Consider the following 25,403-nt stretch of genomic DNA (forward strand, 5'->3'; position numbering starts at 1 on the left):
CAACATTTCTATAATGATAAAATATTTATATTCATAAATATAAAGCCAAAGTATCAAAATGTCAAAGTTAGAGTTCAAAATAGTCACCCCTCAAAATAGTGGCGTAAAGACAGCAGGTTCAAAATTTTTAGTATTCTTCCCAAATCTATTGTTTCCATTACCAAATCTTCTCATTTACAAAATGAATTTGATAATGATAATATCTGTCCCATCCACCAACTCATAGAACTTTTGTAGAGATCATATTAGATGATAATTATAAAAATGCTTTGTTAATTAAAACATTATTTAATAGTATTTATAGTAGTATTTATTATTTCAAACTGCTTATTAGACATCCCTAGTTGAATGCATACCTAGTACAAATTAAAATTACAGCATTCCCCCCACCATGCCCCAAATTATCCTCTTTCTGTAACTTCTTTACTTTGTCAATGATACCACGATTCTAACAAGTCTTCAGGATTTCAGAGTTGAAAGCTCAGAATTCCTTGGGACTCCTCCATCATAACCACTGAAGCCAAATAGAACATGCTAATGAGACTACAAATGCTATAACCAAATTCCGATCACACTTCAATTGCTTCTCAGTGATAGCTTTATCCCATTTTACATAACAGATACATTTCTGAAAATTTGCAGAAATTATTACTTTTTTACAAATGAAATTCAATTCTATATGTAAAAATGTTATTTTAAGGAATCTACTTTGAAATTTTGGGTAGGGTGAATAATTCATTGTCATTGTAGATTTTTCTATGTGTTCTGTCATTAAAATACGACACACAAATATTGTTCTCCTTTTTCAAAGAAGCTCTTGTAAAGGACATGCCAAATGTAGTTCATTGAAGATTTTCTTCTCTCACCAAGCTAGTGATTCAATGACCCATTGAATTAGTGTCACTGTGGTTATGTGGTTTGGTTTTTTGCTTTATATTAAACCTAAAAGCTTTAAATAAATGAGTGTGATTAATTGAAAGTTTTAAGCAGTAGTAAAACAAGGTCAAAGAAGAAGGAACAAAGAGTTATCCTGTACTTTATATTTGAGGCAGTGCAGATGACATTTAAGATATAACTGTAAGGAGCAACTAAATTATAGTGACCATAACTTAGCTGTGTGATCAGTTTTATTTTCAGTGAGGCTTGGAATAAAACAATAAAAGTCAGTAGAACAAATTTTGTTTCCCAGGATAACTGTTCATAGTATTTGAGTGAATTCATTGTGTGGAAAAGAAACATATTAATTTTTTTAAATGATAGAAGTTTAAAAAATGGTAATAATGCATGTTATTAAAATTGGTGCAATAGAGCCATCTCAACCTTTTGCTTTCTTATGCTAGGAAGTTTTTATTATTTGAAGATCTTTTTCACATGATTTTATCAATTCTTATATATTCTTTACAAATTTCTAAGCACATCAATGAATCCATCTTGATATGACTATGATTAACTTCAATGACATGGTCACAGTTCAACCATACAGGGTAAGTACATACGTTATTTTTCTTATGTAACTACTAAAATTAAAGCTGAGAGGCCCATGTTTAGAATATTTCTATTTGACTAGTATAGCAGAAACCAGATCAATATGTGGAAAATACCAGAATGTATCATAGTACAATTCTTTAAAAATTTTAAGGCTATAGGTGAAGATACCACTAAAAAAATGAAGGCATATAGACCAGCAAGACGAGCCTCCTGTAATTAGGTTATAGCTTTTAAGATGAAATTGTATAGATTTCCATGTTTCTTTAAGGGGAGGCAGGGGGAAGAAAGAAAGAACAGGAAAAAAAAAGCATGAAAAAACAAAAGAATTAGAACAAAGGTTTTGTATTATTCATCCAAAGCTGCTTAGATCCAGTGGTATCTGAGTGGTAGAAGTAGCACCTTGATCCTTAATGCCTAGACCAGGTATGGAAAGAAACTAAGTCACTAACAAATGACATTAATATCTGAACTGGTCTTAAGAGATAACATACATTCGCATGTTGAGCCACAACATTATTTCCAGTGTAAAGTTCAAATGGATAGTGTGGTAACCAAGTTTACCTTAGTCCCAACCATTCATAAAATGGTTGAAGGTTTTATGAGTGAAGTTATGTTTTTATGCGTGTTTAATTTAAGTGGTCAGTTCTTCTATGGTTAGTGACTATATTCTGGATTTTCCACATCAGTCTAGACCTCATAAAAATGCCTTTTTTTTAAAGTAAAGGCAAGTCTCTAAATGTATAAGTAAATGTAATTTACTCTTTGAATTATTTCTGTGTAATCTAGTTCACAAATGAGAAGAAAAAAGGCTATTACCAGATATTTCCTGGTTTATTTATTTAATTTATTTTTTTAAAAGATTTTATTTATTTTAGAGAGAGAGAGCGAGTGGGGGAAGAAGCAGAGGTAGAGGGACAAGGAGACTCCGTACTCATTGTGGAGCCTGACGTGGGGCCTGATCTCAGGACCCTGAGATCATGACCTGAGCCGAAGTCAGATGCTTAACCAATTGAGCCACCCAGGCACCCCAGATATTTCCTGGTTTTAGATCTAGAATATATGGACATTTTAACCATGGCATAACATCATATTTAAATATTGTGTTTTCATTAATTACTGGTATACATTGTATCCCTTAAACTATTATTTGAACTATAATCTCCAGGGTCCTGAGCCATCATTTCTTGCTTTAAACAAGGAATGTTTAAGGTCTAAGTCCACCTAAATTAGGTGGGTAGAATGCAAAGCATTTGATTCCTTTCAGCACTGAATATCTTCTCTCTTATGTTTTCCTTTGAACCTTCTCTTCCCACATTCCCTGTGTCATTCTGTGCACCTCCCCAAGAATAGCAAAACCAAGTCCTGAGGTTCCTGCGTGTCTGCCTGCTCCTTTGTCATTGTTCCCATTCAGGCCCCTTGTTATTCCTCAAGTTAACTACTACACTTTCTGTTCTCCACCTTTACTCTCGCTTCCGTTCCCCAGTCTATGTTCCGTTCTCTTGACAGAATTATCTATCTAAAATTTGAATCTGACTAAACTACTCTCTGTAGAACCCTTCAGAACCACTCTCAGATAAATGATCTCCTTCTCCAGACTTATCTCCTCTTACTTCCTGCCTCACAACAAGTACTATAGTCACACTGGGTTCTATGTCTTTCCCTCATGATTGCATAACACCTTTGGTGTCCACAATACATTGATACGTCTTCTTTTCATGATCTCTTGAAAATGTTAGGTGGCCCTCTAGTTCTTCCTAAACCTCTCTAGGGAACTTCATTAAGAGGTTAGGAGGGGACGAGGAGAGGGCACTATCTGTGAGCTACCACTATGTGTCAGCCACTTCCTGTAGATAGTCTTAAATCCTCACAGCAACTATATGACATATCATTTTTATTTTACAAATACAACTCAAAAATATTAGGCTAAGAGTTTAAATTGTCAAAGGCAATCCCTGTGATTAAATGTGGAGCCTAATGTATATGTATATCAAATTACCACAATGTAAACTTCATGTATCTTACAATTTTGTTTGTCAATTACTATCTCAATAAAGGTGAATAAAAATAGAGTCCTTATTTAAGTAGAAGGAAAAAAAGCTATGCCTAGAATTGAACATTTGACTCCAAGGACCAAAATCTTTGCACTGTGCGACATAGATTCTAGATCTGTCATCAGGATCAGGGTTTTTCACCGCCTAGGAGTAGATCAGGTTAGAGTATCTTCCTGTGATTCAGGCACAATACAGAATAGATTTTGGTCTTTGAGAATTGCCAGCGTGGATTCTCATCATCTCATTCCCACAGACTACCTGGGTCAATAATCTCTATTTTGCCACGTTAATATTATTGTCCAGAGGGACCATCAATTCCCAGTGGTATCCCTCTAGATGAATCTTGGGCCAGATCTCGCTTGGGTCCACAATCACTGGCAAACCCATTCTACATAGTTGGCTCTCAAATCGTGAGTCAACCACATAGATGGGAACTGTCAATAAACACTATAAATCTCGGGTCCCCAGAAAACAATGTATAATGTCTTAGAATACCATTTTTAAGTGATATATATATTCAAAATTTTACACAGAACCTCTGATAAGGAATTTGGGGACAATGGATTCAGCTTATAATGTTAGGGGACCTTTATACTTCTTTGAAAATAGAAATTACTACTTTGACATGAAGCTGGCCAGGTGGCAAAAATGAGGTTAGAAGGACAGAGAAAAAACACTATGCCTGCATATCTGCAAACTGCGCTTGAAAGAGAAGAGCTCCCCAGAGGCTATAATTCTATGATAGAAACCACCAGTTTGTGAAAGAATCATGTGGGTAAGGACCATAGTTAGCTAGCAGGGAAACTGCTTGTCGCCAAAAACAATGTCTATGCAAACAAAAACCTTGTGTTCTGGTCTGCTGAGGAGAATTCCAAACAAAGGTCCCTGATAGATTGGTTGTCACAATGGACAATGCTTTCCCAGATTTTGCCTTATTTTTCCCTTCCCCCATCTTGTTCCTTCTCTCTTGATTTTTAGCACTTCCCTTTAATTCCTTGTTCCTAAAAAAAAGCTTGTAGGGAATATTTTGGTTCAGGCACTGACACATAATTTGGAAATTTTAAATTCTATGGATAATAGTGTTATGTCACATGTGTGTTAGAACTGAAACAGCACATAGTCTCCCAGAAACTCCCCATGTTTCACATTGAATAATGTGTTAAGCAAAGTCACCAGCAAGAAACAGTTCCCTGGGTTAGATTTTGTGTAGGTCTGGAGTACATTTTAATTGTCTATAGCTTGTTTATTTTTCTAGTATTTGACCTTCCTGCAAGCAGATGAGTATTAATGCTAACAGTAAAGAGCAAACGCAAGCAACATGGCAGAACTTAAATTTTACTCTACTTCACTACCAATTTTTGGGACTGGGAAGGATGTAAGTTTTTGTTGCCTGAAGGAATAATATATTTATAATGTCTGCCTACTTGCACGGAGTAAGAATTTACTCTGGGGAAGAAAGGACAGTAGCTATTTCTTTCATTTGTTACCTCAGTGGAAACAGGTAGGAAGTAGCAGAAAGTAGGCAAGTGAAATCATCTAGCAGGTGTGGTGACAAAGTTGTCTTTATTCAATGCACATATACATGATGTTACAAAATGACTACAAAGTTCAATATGGCCATAGTTCTGTTACACAAATTTGCAATATTTTTCCTTCTTGGATAGCTCAAGATTCTCTTTCTTTGATGTGAATTAATATTATTTCAAATATTTGTGAGGACAATTATATGTAGAAGGAAAGAACTTCTGAAGTTAATATATTTTTAAAAAGATTTATTTATTTATTTATTTGAGAGAGTGTGCACGTGAGTGGGGGGAGGGGCAGAGGGAGAGATTCTCCAGCAGGCTCCTCGCTGAGCCAGGAGCCCGAAGCAGGGCTCAATCCCAGGACCCTGAGATGAGGACCTGAGCTGAAATCAAGAGTTGGATGCTTAATCGACTGAGCCGCCAGGCACCCCTGAAGTTAATATTTTATAATACTAGATGAAATGATTTGGTATTAAATATATATTATATGTATTTATATGTATAAGTACATAAGTATCCATATTAGATTATTTACACATATATTATATAGATATTGAGTCCTTTGTTGACATGGATAGAGAAGACTAAGACAGGTTTCCTCTAACTGGTGAACTATGTTGATACTGGGCTTTTCCTGTAAGGAGTTATGTTGCAGAAGGGAGGTGGGGGATGGAGGTGGGAGATGGTCAATGATGAATCCAAATTTACACAATGAGGACAGGACTTGATAGTCCATTAATGTAGCATATATTCCTTTGTAGTATGATATTATATTAACATTAAGATAAATATTTTTCAAATGAAAAATTGAATGACTTAAATAATTTAAGTCCAACTCAGTATTAAAATATGATTGCATTTAATAAGATAATATTTTATGACTATATCCAAATCCTCTTAAAAAATCAGCTCTCTGTTAGAATAAATTGGTTTTAAAATCTTTTTTTAAAATAAAGTTTACAATAAAATAAAGCCAGCAGAACAATGGTATAAATTATTAGATAGCTATGAATATATATAGATATTTCATTACAGGTAGAGGCAGTTTGTGGGGATTTTAAACAAAGAGATATTAGAAGTCTAGGACAGGATTTTTGTATTTAGAGAAGTGTTTGTTTTATGTGTTTTTTTTCTTTTTTTTTATGATGGGAATACGAGGAAAGTACTCAATAGACTAGGACCTCTAATATGAAATTTACCAGCAGTGTAAATAACTATTCCCAGAACAACTTTAGATCTAGAATTTAATGTCATATCATAAGAGCTTCTCCTTTACTTTTGTAGGCATGTTATTATTTCCCCATATGTTGAACTTTCATATAGTCAGTTTCTTTTAGGAAGAATAATGCTATATTGTGTTATTTATATGTCAGAAGAAGATGGATACATTTAAGTGATATTTTAGAATAGACATATAATCACTATTGTCATATATTTTAGTGCTCTGTTAAAAGAAGATTGGTTTTATTATTTACAATAAAGATGAATGCATCCTGTATTTCAAAAACTGTAACACCGTGTGGGACAGCTTATTATTCTAGTTTATCTAAATCAGTTAAAAAAATCTTCCATTATATATACAGGCACTTAAATATTTGACATTGTTTCTTTGCTAGCATCTAATAATCATTTTTTTATAAAAACTGAATTTAGATTCATTTTTTATTATGCTATTGTTATCACTGTCTTGAATTTCATTGGTAGAGTACAAATATGAAATCTCAAATGGGCTTGAGTTAAGTTATATCAAATTTATATTGAATAGATTTTTTAAAAAATGATGAACCATGGAGAGAAAATTGTAAAATTACATTTAGTTTTTAACTTGATATATATATTTAATCCTGGTTGGTGGAGACAGTATTTGAGATGTTTATCTTAGTGGTTTTTTTTTTTTTTTAAGATTTTATTTATTTATTTGACAGAGAGAGAGACAGCCAGAGAGAGAGGGACCACAAGCAGGGGGAGTGGAAGAGGAAGAAGCAGGCTCCCAGTGGAAGAGCCCGATGTGGGGCTCGATCCCATAACGCCAGGATCACGCCCTGAGCCGAAGGCAGACACTTAACGACTGAGCCACCCAGGCGCCCCTATCTTAGTGTTTTAACATATGAAACTCTTCACCTTCTCTGTCACAAATTCTGGACTGTGGTGGTCACCAATTTGGTGAAAAAAAAAATTGCTTCAATCAATGATTCCTTTGTTAAGTTGCAGTATAAAATTCTACTGCATTTTGCAAGCGTATTCACTAATATTAAAAGCTTTGATTTTCAAGAAAAGCTTTAGATTCAGGGCCACCAAAGATAAGAATTCTCAAATTTGGGACATCCTATGTGATAAGCCCAGGTAGGCAGTTTCTTATTTATTATTATTCTTGCACTTGAGAAGAAAAAATTTATTAATATGTATAATATTTCTCTGAATTTATTTTATTTTCAACTTATTTCTAGAATCCTTGCTTTTCCCTAGGATTACACTCTATGTTCATAAGTTTGTACATTCAAATGTGAAATATTAAAATAAAAACCTCCCTTTTGAACTGAGGTGGAGGGCTGATTCTGATACCTACATATTCAGGAAAAAAATGAACACCTATAATGCTCATATTTTACTTAGAAAAAAACCTAATGAATTTTCATGGTTGTTTATTTTCGATTTTTTTAGTCTTAAATAATCTAAAGTCTGTTGATTTATTTGTTATAGTGGCTGGTAGAGATGATCATTCATGCCATAACTGTTTTTCAACATCCTTAAACAAATTCTATTAAGTACAATCACGGATACAAAAGTAGAAGTGATTTCTTTTCTAAAGGGATTTAAAACCTAGCTATAGAGAAAAATATTATGCACGTGAACCAAAAAGAAACATTTTGGGGGATGATAACCCAGCAGCAGCTTCTTCTAAAGGAAACACCCACTTCCAGGCCTGGGTGGAGTTGTTCCGAAGCTGTCATCTTCTGAAGTATGGATGATCAAACTGTGAATTCTTGATTTTAGGGAAGCCAAACCCCAGAATTCCCAGCAGCCCATTAGCAAGAATAAAACATGAGTTAAGCCAAGCATATGCATTTTTGTGTACTGAGGTTACTAAATGCTTCAAGAACCAACTCAGTAATCACAACTGCACCACCTACCAAGTTGCGAAAGCTGACTTCAGACTAGGGTACCTATATGGGACCACATGCAAGGTAGCGTTTTCAAGTAGCACACAGTGAAAATAAACCAAAAAGGCCAGTTGTTAGAAGAAAAAGAACCACTCAGAGGAGTATGGCTGTGTCAAGTACGACAGAGCACTAGGAAAAAGGTTCTTGATTTCTTGTATCTAAAGTAGCTAGAGCCAACTGAAATTCAGAAACACCCTTTAGCTTCAGCCTCTGTAAGGGCTTTTCAATGATGACTTGTAATTCTGGATTTCCTTGATTTCTAGGTGTATCCTTAGTATTCTCTTTTGCTTAAGTTCACGTGAATGTGTCTTTACTCCATGCAACCAAATCAACTTGCCTAAAACAAAGAACAATTCTGTCCCAAATAGTGCAGAAAATAAGTGTATAGGAGCTTTTGAATACATTTGAAAATCTGAGTTTGATTAATCAGAAATTTTGTACAATTTTTGTTTTTTTGTTTTTGTTTGTTTTTTTGACTGATGAAATCGGAATGTTGGCTTCAGGACTTATTTCTTAAATTCATTTTTTTGAGATAGTAGTCAGAAAACTTTTTCTGTAAAGAGCCGGATAAATATCTTTGGCTTTGCGTGCACTTCTCTTTGTTACAACTACTCAGCTCTGGTTTGTTGTGTAAAAGGAGATAGAACCAATACACAAATGAATTAGGTGTGACTGTTTTCTAATAAAACTTTACATGTATATATGTATATATATATATATATACATACATATATATAGACACACATATATATATATATATAATTTGAATTTCACATAATTTTCATAGATCACAAAATATTATAATTTTTAGTTTTTTGCAACTATTAGAAAATGTTGCATCATCCCAGCCAAACAAAAACAGATGGCAGGTAGCATTTAATTTGTGGACTGTAGTTTGCCTGCCTTAAAAGCATGAGTCTGGAATTCAAGAGCTCCAGATCAGTCCTTGCTTCACAACTGTGTGATACTGAGCAGGTGGCATTATTTCTGGGCCTCAGTTTCTTCTTTTATAGGAAGATGATGAACAAAATGAGCTTAGAGACCCATACATGTCTAGACTCTAAACTTATTTTCTATTTTAATTAAATTTTTTAAAGATTTTATTTATTTATTTGAGAGAGAGAGCAAGAGAGAGGGAGAAAGCACAAGGAGGGAGGAGTGGCAGAGGTAGAGGGAGAAGCAGGCTTCACACTGAGCAGGGAGCCTGATGAGGGGCTTGATCCCAGGACCCTGGGATCATGACCTGAGCCGAAGGCAGATGCTTAACTGACTGAACCACTCAGGTGCCCTAAAATTTTGTATTTTATTTTATTTTATTTATTTTTTATTTATTTATTTTTAAAGATTTTATTTATTTATGTGACAGAGAGACAGCCAGCGAGAGAGGGAACACAGCAGGGGAGTGGGAGAGGTAGAAGCAGGCTCCCAGCGGAGGAGCCCGATGTGGGACTCGATCCCGGAATGCCGGGATCACGCCCTGAGCCAAAGGCAGATGCTTAATGACTGCGCTACTCAGGCGCCTCTAAAATTTTGTATTTTAATGTTTAATTCGTTTGATGCTTTAAAACTTTTTTCCCCCATATTCTGTGTTAATTGCTATGAAAAAATTCTACTCTTTTTGTTGTTATTAAATAAATGAAAACTAACATAAATATAAATAAATTATGTCCAGACAAGATTTTTTAAGCATTTGATTTGTTTATATCCATTTACTAAAGCAGATCCTGGCCTCTGCTTTAATTATCACTAGGTTTAGATAATGATCTTCTGCTGGTACTTTCTGCAGCCTCTATTATTTGTGGTCTGTATATGAGTGGGGTGACTAACTAGTTTTTTGAAAGGGGATCATGGCTTTAGAATTCTTCCTATTCAGGCACCCACAGTGGATATCTAAAAACAGAGAATAATTAAGATTTAAAGACAGAAAGATAAATATCATATGATCTCACTCATATGTGGAATGTAAGAAACCAGAAACAAAACAAACGAACAAAGAAAAAAAGCGACAAATAAACAAAAAAAGACTCCTGTTTGATGGGGATCAAAGAGGCCACTTATCATGATGAGCACTGAGTAATGTGTAGAACTGTCGAATCATTATATTGCATACCTGAAACTAATATAGCACTGTATGCTAACTACACTCAAATTAAAAAAAAATAAAATATAGACAACTACCTTTTTAAAAAATTTTTTCCTTATTGTAAGAGGAAGTTGAGTGCCAAAGAAAGATACTTACATTTTTTTAACAGATTTTATTTATTTATTTGATAGAGAGAGAGCACAAGTAGGGAGAGTGGCAGGCAGAGGGAGAGGAGAAGCAGGGAGCCCCAATGAGGGGCTCAATCCATCCCAGGACCGTGGGATCATGACCTGAGCCAAAGGCAGACACTTAACCGACTGAGCCACCCAGGCACCCCAATACTTTACCTTTTCTAAAAAACCTCTTAGTGTAGCTTTTCCTCCTTGTCCTCCTGAGTTTATAAATAACACATGAAGTACTGAGAAGGACTAAGAGTACTAAGGTTAAACCTCCATGACTGCTTAGCCCATGATTACTTTTCAAAATAAGTCCCTATAATCACAAGTCCAGTTTATGCCATTGTTTGAATTCTCAATTTAATATTCTTACTATATTTTTATTTCCATTATAATTATAAAATATACTATATTTTAAAATTTTCACTCACAACTATAAACATCTTAGCTTTATTCTATGCTTTATTTTAAAAAGATCTGAAAAACTGAAATTATTATTTTAACATTTAAAATGCAAATGTGTTCTCATTTTAGAAATTCCAGAAACTGGGTGGAACTTGTTTTGTAGGCTCCCAAATTTGGCACTGAGCTTTGCTTAGGGCTCACTTGACTTTGACTGGGTAGAATTGTGACATAGGTGAAGTAAAGCTTTGGTGTTCCTCTAACTATCCAGTGCTTTTTTTATGGACCTAGGCCTTCCCACTGGATTTCTCATTCCCACTCACTTCTCCTCTCCTTAATAGGACGCAAACCCCGAGCTTTCCTATCCTCCTTTTCCTTGCTCTTTTTCCACTTCTCAGATCCTGTGCTACTCTACAGTTATCAAATGACTTACTGACTATATGTGTAAACATTTGTATTTTAATAGGGACCTTCTCAGAACCGATGGGTTATCATCAAAGGCGGTGGAGGTGATATCTGAGGTAGTTCCCTTTAAGCCCTGCCTACACATATGGAGAGCTCCCCTTGGTCTACAACACTCTTTTTAATCTAAAACTCAGCTCCATCCATTCACAAAAAGATATGGAAATCCTTTATAAAACACACTAGGGAGTCCTCAACATTTGTGTGAAAATTAAAAGGATGGGATCTTCTCAGTATTAAATCTTCTCTTGAGCCTACAATGTGCTCGACACTATGCTCTGGAATGCACAGAGAAATTATGGTGTTTGCTTTCAAGGCACTGGCTGTTTGGTAGGAAATATAGACTTGCAAATACACAATTTCAATAAAATATTTAAAATGCTGTAATTGAGGGGCTACGTACTTAGATGACACAAACAAAGGAAGGAGTGATTATTGGGTGGGACAGACAAGGCTTCACAGGAGACCTCTGAGCTAGATTTTGAAAAATGAGCTTTCCAGGAGGAGAAAGCAATGGGGAGTTTTGCATGAAGGCATGGTGGCACAAAACTCACTTGTCTTGAATTTCGAATAAGGAACTAGTCTTGCAAAGAATAGAAGATGATAGAAAATCCATTTCGGCAGTGGCAGTAGCCACGTCCAATATTCAGGGGAGAGTGGCAGTGAATCGAGCTTTAGCTGCAGCCATCAGAGGCTTTGGTAGTGGGCACTGCGGCCCTTGAATGGTGTGATCACAGCTGCTCCGGCAACTTAGCTTTACTCCGTCCTGCCATTTTCAGAGTTGCATTCCAGCCTTTCTGACCATCCTCTTAGTCAATTTTCTTCTAATAGTGTGTGTGTGTGTGTGTGTGTGTGTATTCTCTGCTTAAATTAGCAAGAGTTTGTTTCTATAGTACCTAGACACCCTAGCTAATGTAGCCATAAAGAACTGGGATTCTGATGTCTGCTGTTTGTTTTTTCAGAAGTGGAACAGTTCATGGGGCGCCTGGGTGGCACAGCGGTTAAGCGTCTGCCTGCGGCTCAGGGCATGATCCTGGCATTATGGGATCGAGCCCCACATCAGGCTCTTCCGCTATGAGCCTGCTTCATCCTCTCCCACTTCCCGGGCTTGTGTTCCCTCTCTCGCTGGCTGTCTCTATCTCTGTCGAATAAATAAATAAAATCTTAAAAAAAAAAAAAAAAGAAGTGGAACAGTTCAAAGTGATATCTCTTTGTGTGTGGATTACTAAACGAGTAGATGTGGATCCCCTGGGATTGATGAGGTTTGTGGGACAAGGGTATTGGGTAAGTTGTGCCCATGAACATCGGTAATATTCATCATTATGACTGTTTTTGTGATGAGAGGTCCAGCATTCTTAATGAATTTGGGTATGTAACCAAAAGGATCACAAATGACAGATAAAAAAAATGTTCAGGGTACGTAGCCAGGTGTCATGAACCTAAAAAAGTAATTACAAGAAGGCAACATTATGGTTTAGAAGAAGAAACAGGAATTAGGATGAATGCCTACTCTCCTTCCAGCCCTCATGGTGTTTGGGAGATTTGAGAAAACTATAGGAAAGCGTATGAGCATTTTGTGAAGAAGTAGAAGATATATAATACTTTGTTTATGAGGTAGTGGATAGCCGAGGACACAGAGGAAAGAAGTGAGAAGGCAGAGGGGCAGAACTAGTTGTCAAGAGGGATAAGATTAAATCAGATTGAGATTCGAAAGATGATAGATTGTAGGAAGGGAATTATTTGGTCAGTATCTTTGGGTATCAAGGATGAAAGTGGTAGGATGGGACAAGTAGACAGTGTTTTTTGGAGAGAATGGAAATAGAGAGGTATTTCTGTATTGGGCCAAGGAGTCTGTGGGTGGTGAGTAGAGGCACTTAGAGTCTCTTGGAACCAGCAGTGCTGCAAGTGCTTGAACATCTTCAGATAAAATCGATAAACATTTCTTTTGGTTTTGCTGGGTAGCTTAGTTTTAGATCAGGGTTTCTCAATTTCAGCACTATTTAAGGCCTGAAAATTCTTTGTTGTGGGGGGGGGGCTGTCTTTTGCATTATAACAAGAATAGCAGCATACCCGGCCCTTACCCACTAGATGCCAATAGCACCCTCTGTCCAGATGTGAGAGCCAAGAATATCTCCAGACATTGCCAAATGTCCCAGGTTAAAAACCAGTGGGCTAAGCTCTGCCACAGGTTTTTGGAGAGAAGGGAAGAAGTGAAATTCAGTCTGAAATATTAAGGATAGCTTTTATTTGAAATTCTTAGCTTAGGGGTAGGAATTGTGCATTGGAATAAGTGATATGTAGAAGTGATATTTAGCACATTGGTTAAATTTTCTGTTACTTTTACTCTTACGCTCCACTTCCATATTTAACTCTGTCAACCTCCCATTCTGGGCATTTCACCAAATATTCTTTATAATTTCTCACTTTTGCTCAAACTATTGGTTGCATATTTCCTCACCATAACCTTCTACAGAAATCTAGCTCTCTAGGCATGTCTCAAATGATATCTCTGCCATGAAGTCTTCTCTAATCCCATTGCTAGGATTTAATCTTTTTGTCTTCCACACTGATGGAGATTATTGCATTTTGCACTATTTATCACATTCTTCCTTCTTATTGGGGATATAATTTTTTCCTGGAATACAATATCTCCTTGTAAAGTACATCTTCAGTTCTTTTATTTTAGAAATTTTTCTTGTATTACATCACTGAAAACTTTTTATGTTCCAATTTTTGTGTTGTTTACTTCAGGGAAACCAGTAATATTTAGATTGGATCATACTTGTAGTCCATATCTATTATTTTCTAATTGTTTTAATCATTTTGATTTTTTTCTTTATGAATTTACTGTGTTTATTTCAAGTCATTATTTTAAGATCTCATTTTAGATTTTGGCTTTGTCTAGGCAGTTAATTAAACATTTTATTTATTGCATCTTAATGGTATCATTAAGTTTTATGTACCTATTGAGAAGTAAAAAAAAAAAAATCCAAATAAAGTCCTTTCATCCTTAGTCCATAAGTAAAAATGTTAAACAACTTTTCTCTATTCTTTTAAATTTAATTATAAAATGGTGTTCTTCAATGTGTGTTCTTAATTCTACAATTGCCCTCTTATTTTATCATTTTTTAAGTGATTTAATCTTTGTGGATTTAAAAAAAATCTAATTTGTGTTCTGATTAGGTAACGGTATGGAAGTAAGCACTCATGGAAAATCTCTTCATTATATTTAGTTATATTTTTTCCATTATTTCCCATTCTGTCTCTTTTAACACCTCCTTTTCTTCCTCTCCTTCCCTTCCTTTTTCTCCCCCCTCACCCCATTTAACTGTTATGGTTTGCATATCTAACATTTCTTTTAAGCTGTTGGTGCTTAACCTGGTCAGCCCCATCAAACCCGATTTGACTTCTTTCTCACTTTATATGAGACCTCTTGAGCTTTCACGTATATAGTCTGATGACTTAACATTATGTGCTTAGCCCATTCTTCTAAAACCCGAGAAGACGACAGGATGCTTGGTCATTACTTGACATTATGTACACTTTGGAGAACTCAACTCCTCTTTTTCACCTGAGATTTCTTTAATCTTCTGAGACACATTCATGCCACTCAATTGAGAATGTATCTTACCCCTTTGGGAGAGTTTTAAAATTATTCCACTGATACAGTGTGGAACTTTCATTAAATGTGGTTCATTTTTTCTGTCTCTGCTTAGCAACTCTTACCAACCTAGCCCCAGTTTTAGGAAAAATGGTGTCAGGAGATTTAAGAATACTGAGAGAGACTGAGACCAGCATCATTAATTTCTTGGAGTGTAGCAGATAGGAGAAAAACATCACCTGGTATTTCTTTACCTGGTCTCCTGCTCCATCAAAACATTTTGTCACTTATGTTCCCCTTTTTCTTTCTATAATTCATATTTTTCTGATTATGCCTTTACGCTCTGCTTGGCAACACCAAAATCATGAATTCTGGCAGTATTCTGTAACTGCTACTGAGTTCTGGAGCCAATAAACAGGCGCTCATTCTGTTCAGAATTTTTCCCATTTATTTTATTCTCCTCCAAATGGGAGAGATTTCCTGCATTAATAGAGTTCCCAGGACTTTACTTTTCTGCCCTTTTCCCCTCTGACCTGCATGTGGGTTGGGTTGGAGTGGAGGAAGTAAAAGGGTTAATTTAGAATTATGTCTAGCCACGCAACAATCTTTTGTATCTTTCAATGTATACTACCTTTTAAGAAGCTTTATTGAGGTATAATTGACTTTCAATAAACTGCATGTATTTAAAGAATACAATTTGATAAGTTTGACATATGTGCATACCCATGAAACCATCACCATAATTAAGAAAATTGCATCTCTATTACTGACCAAAATGACATTTCTTATATTTTCTTATAACCCCTTCTTCCCGTCCCTCCCTGGTTACATCTCCTTCCCCCACTACTGGACAACCACTATTACTATAGACAAATATCTACTTATTAGATTTTTATAAATGAAGTTGCACTGAATGTACTCTTTAATTAAGCATGATTATCTTGAGATTCATTGATATTATGGTTTGTGTCAGTTTATTCTTCAATTTATTAGTTTATTATAGTTACTAGCTATTATAGTATGCACCAATAGTTTATTCTTTTGTATTGCTGAGAAATATTCCATTGTTTGGATATAACAGAGTTTGTTTATTCAGTTACATGTTGATGGATATTTGCGTTAGTTCCATGTCTTGGTAATTATAAATAAAGTTGCCATAACAGTCATATAACATCTAGATTTGGATATTTACTTTAATTATTTCACGGGAAAACTCAGGAGTGAAATGGCTGGATCATAAGTTGGGTGTGTAAGTCTAACTATAAAAAAATGTCAAACGTTTCCAAAAAGGTTGTACATTTCCCATCAGCAGTGTATAAGAGTGTCAGTTCACCTATATCATCACCAATACCTGGCATGACCAGTCTTTTTAATATTAGCAATTCCAAAAAATTTTGGTGCAATCTCATTATGGTTTTAAATTACATTTCTCTGTGACTAATGATGTTGAGCATCTTTTCATGTGCTTAATTGCCATTTATATATCTTCTTTAGTGAACTGTCTTTTTAAATTAGGTTGTCTCTTTTCTTAATATTGATGTTTGAGAATTCTTTCAACATTTGAGATACAAGTCCTTTATCAGATATATGACTTGCAAATATTTTCTTTCAACCTCATTTACAAGTATATTAGGTCAATTAAAGTTGTCCCTCAGGTAAATAATATATATTTTTTAAATTTTCTTTCCTTTTGTACTTCATTTTGTAGTTTCTATTGCCATGTTTTCAAGTTTACTAGTCTTCTTTTTTTTTTTTTTGCAATGTCTAAACTGTAATTCATCCCGGACAATCTATTTTTCACTGGATACCTTGTAGTTTTCATCTCTGTAAGTTTGTTTTGGGTCTTTTAAAATATCTTCCATTTCTCCACATAGCTTTTTAAACATACAAAAGGTGGATTTTTTTCTCCTTTCTATGGGTTTTATTTTCTTGCTTTTTTGAATACCTGATAATGTTTTGATTGGCAGACATTGTGAATTTTACCTTATTGGGTACTGGATACTTTTGTATTCCTATAAGTATTCTTGACTTTGTTCTGGGTCACAGTTGTTATTTTTGAAACATTTGATCCTTTTAGATTTTGCGTTTTGGCTTTGTTAGGTGGCACTGGAACAGCACTTAGTTTATAGCCAATTATTCTCTACTATTGAGGTAAGACCCTTCTATGTACTCTGCCCTGGGCCCCATAACTTACGAGGTTTCAAGGCTGTCTAGTGGGAACAAACTATTTCTGGTTCTTTGTAAGGTGTTTTTCCCCCCAGTCTTGAGTATTTTCTTCACATGCATGGGCTGATAAGTACTCACCTGAATACTTGAGGGGGAACCTGTGGAGGTCATCACTCTTTTCTCTGTCCTTTGAACTCTATCCCCTTGGTCTACCTGGATTCCATTTGCTCACATGAGGCTCTGCTCCCCATACTTGTGCAGTAACCTGGTTACGCTCTCACAGTAGCAAGCTGGGGCAATTATAGGGCTCGCCTTATTTGCTTTCCATCTCTTAGGGATCATTGGACTTTGCTGTTTCAGGGCTGGTGACTTGAAAACCATTATTTCCTATAATTTAATGATATTTTTGTTATTGTTTGGCCAGATGTGGAAAGAATATTATGTTTTTTGGAGAGTATGGCATGAGGTCTGCCTTTATAAATGTTTTATTGCTGTTAGTAAACCTTTTATTACATTTCGATATTAAAAAATTTATAGTTTTTAGGTGAGCGCACTTCTGTGATCTGCCTTTTTATCTAATATATGTACTCTAATGTTTTATTTGGTTGCACATCTGTTTTTACTACTAGATTTTGTAATCCTGATGTTAGCTGAGGGTGCTATGTTCCTTAAACTCTACAAAAGATTTACCTGAATCCCTGTTCAACATTTTGAAAAATGTTTAATGCTCTTCACCCCAGAAGTATGCTTTAGTGCACAGAGATTGAAACTGCACTAGTGCATGAGGAAGAGGGAGGAAGGGAGGAAGGAGGAAGGCAAGGAAGGAGGAAGAGAGGAAAGGAGTGAGGGAGGAAGAAAAATCGGTTGGTTGGTTGGTCTAATTTGGTAAAACTATTATGGAAAACTAGGTTTAAAACCTAGTTGGATAAGCTGATGTATATGTAGAGAATGCCAATGTAATGAGTTCAGGGTGTGATATTGTGATATAATAATAATAAGAAATATATATTGGTTTTTCATCCCAGGTTTCTGAGAGCTCCTAAAAGCCTTGGCATTTCCTGAGTGATATGGGTGAAAAGAGTATCCTTTGTTATTTGTAACTAACTCTTTTCAGCCACACATGAATTTATACTAATGAGGTGACACTTGAAGGATGGTGGATAGTTACAAAGAAATGCCAAGGCATGATTAGTGGATTGAAACTTTCAGTTTCCCCATCCCTATCCTTTGCCCCTGCAGGGAGGGAGAGATAGGGTGGAGATTGACTCAATTACCAATGGCCACTGATTTAATCGATCATGTGTATTTAGTGAAGCCTCCCTAAAAACACTAAATGACAGGGTTTGAAGGGCTTCTGGGTTGCTGAAAATGTCAAGGTACTAGGAGGGTGGCATGCCAAGAGAAGGTACGAAAGCTTCTTCCCCATATCTTGCCCTAAGCATCTCTTCTATCTGGCTATTCCTGAACTACATCTTTTATAAGAATCTATTAATAGTAGATAAGGTGTTTTCCCAAATTCTGGGAGCCATGCTAACAAATTATTGAACCCAAGTAGGGGGTCGTGGGAACCCTGTATGTATGGGAGGCCTGAACTGCAACTGGTGTCTAAAATGGGGACCATATTGTGGGACCAAGCCCTTAACCTGGGGGGTCTGTGGCAACTCTGGGTAATTAGTGTCAGAATGATATACACTGTAAGAGACCCCAGTGGTATTCTCAGAGAATTAGAGAATTGCTTGATGTAAAAACTCCATAGGTTTGGTGTCAAAATTGTTGTGACTACAGAAAAAAAGGTGTTTTTTTTTTTGTTGTTGTTGTTGTTGTTTTTTTTACAGGGAACCTCATACCTTCTGGGTGAAGAAGAGTGAGAATGGCATAAAATTGTGAATTACATCACATGTACAGAATTCCTATTTCTGTCCACCCTGTAACTTTTCTTCTTTTCCCTTTTGGTTGCAGATCTCAGTTTCTGGGCCAAAGACATGGGCCAATCTATCCTACTGTCCCTGGTCACATGGATGGTTCATGGAGGTAGTGAGATTGGGGAAAAGTGAGGGCTCTTGGCATAAGATAATTTGATCTGCTCTTCTCTGTTTCAGAATTTAAGCCGTAAGCAGATACATGAAAACAAATGGTAGTTGGTATTGGTGCTACTCATTTGATGCCAACTGTCTGTAGAAAAGATCCTAACCTTCCAAGGGCTTTTTATTTCTTAATTTAGAACCATATTTATAAATTCCATTTTGGTTAAACTAACCAGATTTTATTTCTAGCTCCTTGCTATCAAAGTACCTTATCTAATATAGGCTTTAAGTAATTTGGTACCATAGGAAGATAAAATTTGAATGTATGATGAAAACTGACACTAATAGGTAGGTAACCAGGGTCATGGAGGGCTTAATTTTGGTCTTTATTTTGTAGTGGCTTATAACAACACAAATTTATTATCTTACAGCTCTGTAGTTCAGAAGTCTGATGCAGGTCTCACTAGGTTAAATTAAGATATCACAAATCATGTGAGAAAGAAGAGAGTAGAGTGAAATACTTAAATGTTGAAAGGAAAAAAAAATCAGCCTAAAATTCTGCATCCAGTGAAGTTATCATTCAAAAGTGAAGGAGAAATAATAACTTTCTCTGAAAAACAAAAACAGGGAATTTGTTGCCAATGGACAGTCTCTATAAGAAATGGTAAAAAAAATTCTTTAGAGAGAAAGAAAATGATATAGATCAGAAAGTCAAGTCTCTATTAAGAAATGAAAAACATTAAAGGAGGAATAAAAGAGGGTAAAACAAAAACATTAACTTTATTATTAATGGATATTAGAGATAACTGTTCTAAATAATTGTAGTAATGATGTATTGAGTAATTACAGCTTATGGATAAGTACAATAAATGACAGGAATGTTATAAAGGACTGGAGAAAGAAATAGAAAAGGCTGCTATTAGGTAATCTGTGCTACCCGTGAAGTGGTAGAGAATTATTTGAAAGTGGACTTAGATTAGTTTTAAATGTATGTAGCAAACTCTAGGGAAATCACTAAAGTATTTAAAATATCAAAAATGCTAAATAAATATTAAATACAAAAAAATGAAAAAAGGAAGTATAATTGATGTCCTCAGAAATGAAAGAAGATAAAATTACATAAAATGCTCAATTTAGACCAGAAAAGACAGAGAAAGAAGAAAATATAAAGAAAGAAAAAAAAGCATAATTAATAGAAAAAAGTTACAAATATGGTAGATATTAATCCACCGGATCAATAATCACTTTAAATGTGACTGGTCTAAATATACCAATTTAATAGCAGAGACTGGTAGAATGGATAAAATCTCAAATGTATGTTGTCCACAGGAAACCCACTTTGAGTATAAGACACAGATAAAAGTAAAAAAAAAAAATGGAAATGCCATTTTAACACAAATCAAAAGAAAGTTGGAATATCAAAATTACTTCCAGGGAAAGCAGATTTCAGACAAGAAAAATGATCAGGGATAAAGAAGGCATTATATAATGAGAAATAGGTTTGAAGAGTATATAACAATCTTTAATGTGTATGTACCCTATAGAGCATCAAAGTATATGAGGCAAAAACAGAAAGAATTGCAGTGAGAAATAGTCAAATCCACTATTTTAGTTGGAAGCTTCACCATCCCTTTATCAGTAATTGACAAGTCCAGCAGGCGGAAAATTAGTAAGGATATAATTGAGATGAACAGCACCATCAATCAACAGGATCTAATTGACATTTATAGAACATTACATTCACTACAGTAGAATGCACATACTTCTCAAGGTCACATGGAACATTCACTAAAATAAACCACATTCTGGTCCATAAAACATACTTCAACAAATTTAAAAGCTTAGAAATAATATAAAGTATGCTCTTAGAACACAATTAAACTAGAAACCAGTAACAGAAAGATAACTGGAAAATCTCATTTGGAGATTAAGCAACACATTTCTAAATAACACATGAGTCAAAAGAAGAAACCTCAAATAAAATTAAAAGTATTTTCAACTGAGTGAAAATAAAAATATAACTTATAAAAAATCTGTGGAATGCAGCAAAAGCAGTGCTTAGAGGGAAATTTATAGCACTGAATATATATCTTAGATAAGAAGAAAGGCCTAAAATAAATAATCTAAGCTTCTACTTTAGGAAACTAGAGGAAGAAGAGCATTATAAAATTAAGAGGGTTTATTAAAATAAATAATAAAAATTAGAGCTAATAACAATGAAGTTGAAAACAGGAAAACAGTAGAGAAAATAAATGAAGCCAAAAACTGGTTCTTTGAAAAGATCAATAAAATTGATAAATATCTAGCCAGGTTAACCAAGAGAAGCAAAGAGAAGACACAGTTTACTAATATCAGAAATGAAAGAGGGGCCATCACTACTGATCCCATGGACATTAAAAAAATAATAAAGGAATATTATAAACTACTCTATGGTCTATAAATTTGGTAACTAAGGTGACATGAACCAGTTCCATGAAAGAGACAACCTATAAAACCACACACAAGGAAAAGTAAATAATCTGAATAGGCACATATGTATTAAAGATATCAAATCAGTAACTTTCCAGAACAGAAAGCACCAGTCCCAGATGAATTCACTAGTGAATTCTGCCAAATATTTAAGAAAGAAATATCAATTCTTTACAATCTTTTCCAGAAAACATTCTAGAAGGTTTTAATCTCATACCAATTACAGAAAATTACGCCAAAGAAAAACTATAGACTAATATCTCTCACAAACATTAAAATCCTCATTAATATGTTAGCAAATCTAAACAACAATCTAAAGAAAGAGTTATATACTATGATCTAGAGATCTTTATTCCAAGTAGAAAGTCTGGTCCAACACTTGGAAATTAATTAATGTAATCAATCACATCAACAAGGTAAAGAAGAAAACTCATATGAGCATAACAGTAAATGCAGAAAAAGCATTTGACAAAATGCAACACCCTTTCATAATAAAAACTCCCAGTGAAATAGGAATAGAAGGGAACTTCTTCAGATGGATAAAGAGCATCTATGAAAAGCCTCATCATACCTAATGGTGAGAAACTAGACACTTCCCAAAGATTAAAAACAAGCCAAGAATGTCTCTTCGATTCAACATCATACTAGAAGTCCTAGCTAATACAATAAAAAGGAATAGAAGATAAAATTACACAGTTTGAGGAGGAAGAAATAAAAATGTCTGTTTGCAGATAACATGATTGTCTGTGTAGAAAATATCAAACAATCAACAACAAAAAACCCTCCCAGAACTAATAAATGAATATAGCAAGGTTGCAGGATATAAGGTTAGTATACAAGGGTCGACTGGTTTCCTATATATCAGAAATGAATAATTGGGATTTGAAATTAAAAACAATGCCATTTAATTAGCACCCCAAACCCCTGAAATATTAGGTATAAATCCAACAAAAAATACATGCGCTCTATACCAGGAAAACTATAAAACTCTTTTGAAAGAAATCGAAGAACTAAACAGATGGAGAGATATCTCATGCTCATGGATAGAAAAACTCAACCTTATTAAGATGTCATTTCTTTCAACTTTATAGATACAAGCAATTCCAATAAGAATCCTAGAAATTTATGTTTTGGATATTGGCAAACGAATCTGAAATGTACATGCAATAGCAAAAGACCTGGAATAGCCAATGCAATACTAAAGAAAAAGATCAAAGTTGGAGAATTGGCATTACCCAATTTCAAGACTTACTCCTAGCTACAATAATCTAGACAATGTGGTATTGGTGAAAGAATAGACAATTAGGTAATGGAACAGGTTAGCCCCAAATAGACACACTCAAATGTAGTTAACTTTGGTAAAGGAGTTAAAGCAGTTCAATAGAGAAAAAATAGTCTTTTTAACAGTGCTGGAACAATTGCACATTTATATGCAAATAAATAAATAAATAAATAAATAAATAAATAAATAAATAAATATCTAGACACCAACCTTATAGTTTTCACCGAAGTTAGTTCAAAATGGATCATAGACCTAAATGTAAAATGCAAAACTATAAAACTTTTAGAAAAAATATCAGAGAAAATTTAGGTGATGCTGTTTTGGTGATAAATTTTTAGATACAACACCAAAAGAATGATTTTTGAAAAAGAATTAGTAAGTTGGACTTCATTGAAATTAAAAACTTCTGCGTGAAAGACAATGTCAAGAGAACGAGAATGCAAACCACAGGCTGAGGAAAATATTTGAAAAGACATATCTGATAAAAGACTGTTATGCAAGGGGTGCCTGGGTGGCTCAGTCGGTTAAGTGGCTGCCTTCAGCTCAGGTCATGATCTCAGGGTCCTAGGATTGAGCCCCATGTTGGGCTCCCTGCTCAGAGGGGAGTCTGCTTCTCCCTCTGTCCTTCCCCCTGCTCATTCTCTCTCTCTCCCTCAAATAAAAAAATAAAACCTTAAAAAAAAGACTGTTATGTAATATGCAAAGAGCTTTTAAACTCAACTATAAGAAAACAAACAATGTAATTAAAAAGTAGGCAAAAGCCAGAGCAGACACTGTACCAAAGAAGATACATGGATGGCAATAAACTTATGAAAGATGCTCAACATGACATGTCATGAAAGAATTACAAATTTAAACGACAATGAGAAACTACTACCTGCCTATTAGGATGGCTAAAAATAAAAAAATAAAAAAAACCCCTGATCATATCCTATGATGATAAAGATATGGAGCAATAGGAATTCTTACTCATTTCTAGTAGGGATGCAAAATAGTACAGCCGCTTTAGAAGGCAGTTTGGCAGATCCTTACAAAGCTAAATGTAGTCTAACCAAATGATAAAGCAATGTGTTCCTAGGTATTTACCTAAATGAATCAAAAACTTATATTCATACAGAAAACTACACATGAATATTTGTAGAACTTTTTTCATTATTGTTGCAAACTGAAAGCAACGAAGATGTTCTTCAAAAGGTGAATGGGTAAATCAGTTGTAGTGCACCCATAGAATGGAATATCTGATATTATTCAGCAATAAAAAGAAATGAGCTATCAAGCCACTAAAAGACAAGGAGAATTTTAAAATGCATATGGCTTGTGAAGGAAACTAGACTGAAAAGGCTACATACTATGTGACTCCAACCATATGGCATATACGATTATAGCATGGGTATTTCTGACCTAACACAAAAATGAAAAGAAATTTAAAAAAATTTAAAATAGGAATGACAAAGTTTTCCGTTTCTCCCTACCACCATGTTTGTCAAAGTCATGACTAGATGAACCTAAAACTTTGCCCTTAATTAGGAACGTTTAATGACTTTCCCTAGAGACTCCAAACTTCTTGATATGATCCTTGTTTACTTCTCCAATTTCATCTCTACTCACTTTCCTCTCACTTGTACCTGGTTTTAGACATGTTGAACTTCTTTCATTTCTTTCATGTCTCCCTCCTTCCTCAAAGCTTTGAACACACTGCTCCTTCTGCCCTTTCAACTCTTCTCCCTTTGCCTGGCTATTCCTTTGGACTGCTCTTCAGAAATCACTTCTTCCAGAGGCCTTTCCCAACCTTCTGAATCTGAGTTAGGTAGCCTGCATGTTCTGTGACAGCCATCTGTATATTTTCTATTGTAGTGTTGTTATCCTAAAGAGTAATTGCCTATTTAATTGTTTCCATTCATGGACTAAAAACTGTAAGGGCAGAGACAACACCTGGCCTGCTCAACATCTTGTCTCAGGTGACCAGCATGGGTATCCAGCACAGAGTGGATGCTGTGAAAACATTCCATCAGAATATTCTGCGTGTCAGTATTTTCTGAAAGCTCCCCACGTAATGCCAGTGTACAGTTGGGGTGAAGAAACAGTGGTATTTTCTTCTCTCATATTACTAACTTCAACCTCCCTTCCTCACTCCCATACCAACCAGTCCTTATGCCAAAGAATAAATGTTTCCCTGATAGAAAATAGACTTGAAGGATATTAAGATCAATTGGGAGAAAAAAATAAAGGTAAAAAGATAGGGTTGGAGGGAAATTTATTAAATTCAGTTTTAGAATAAGTTTTATATTGCTGTATCTTTAGTAGATAAGTTCAATATATATCCTGAAGTTCAGAGAAGAGGTAGGTCCAGGCTGCTGGTACCTATTTAGATAAAGACTATAGGATCTTTATTCTATGAGTACTATTAGAAACTTTTGTCAGAATAGTTTCATTGGGACAGTGGGGAAACCAAATTATAAGAAGAATCAGCCAGAGTAAATCAACATTTTAAGAACTTTGAATAAAGATAAAA

The sequence above is a fragment of the Ursus arctos genome, unplaced genomic scaffold (genome assembly GCF_023065955.2).
Source record: "Ursus arctos isolate Adak ecotype North America unplaced genomic scaffold, UrsArc2.0 scaffold_26, whole genome shotgun sequence".
Lineage (NCBI taxonomy): Eukaryota > Metazoa > Chordata > Mammalia > Carnivora > Ursidae > Ursus > Ursus arctos.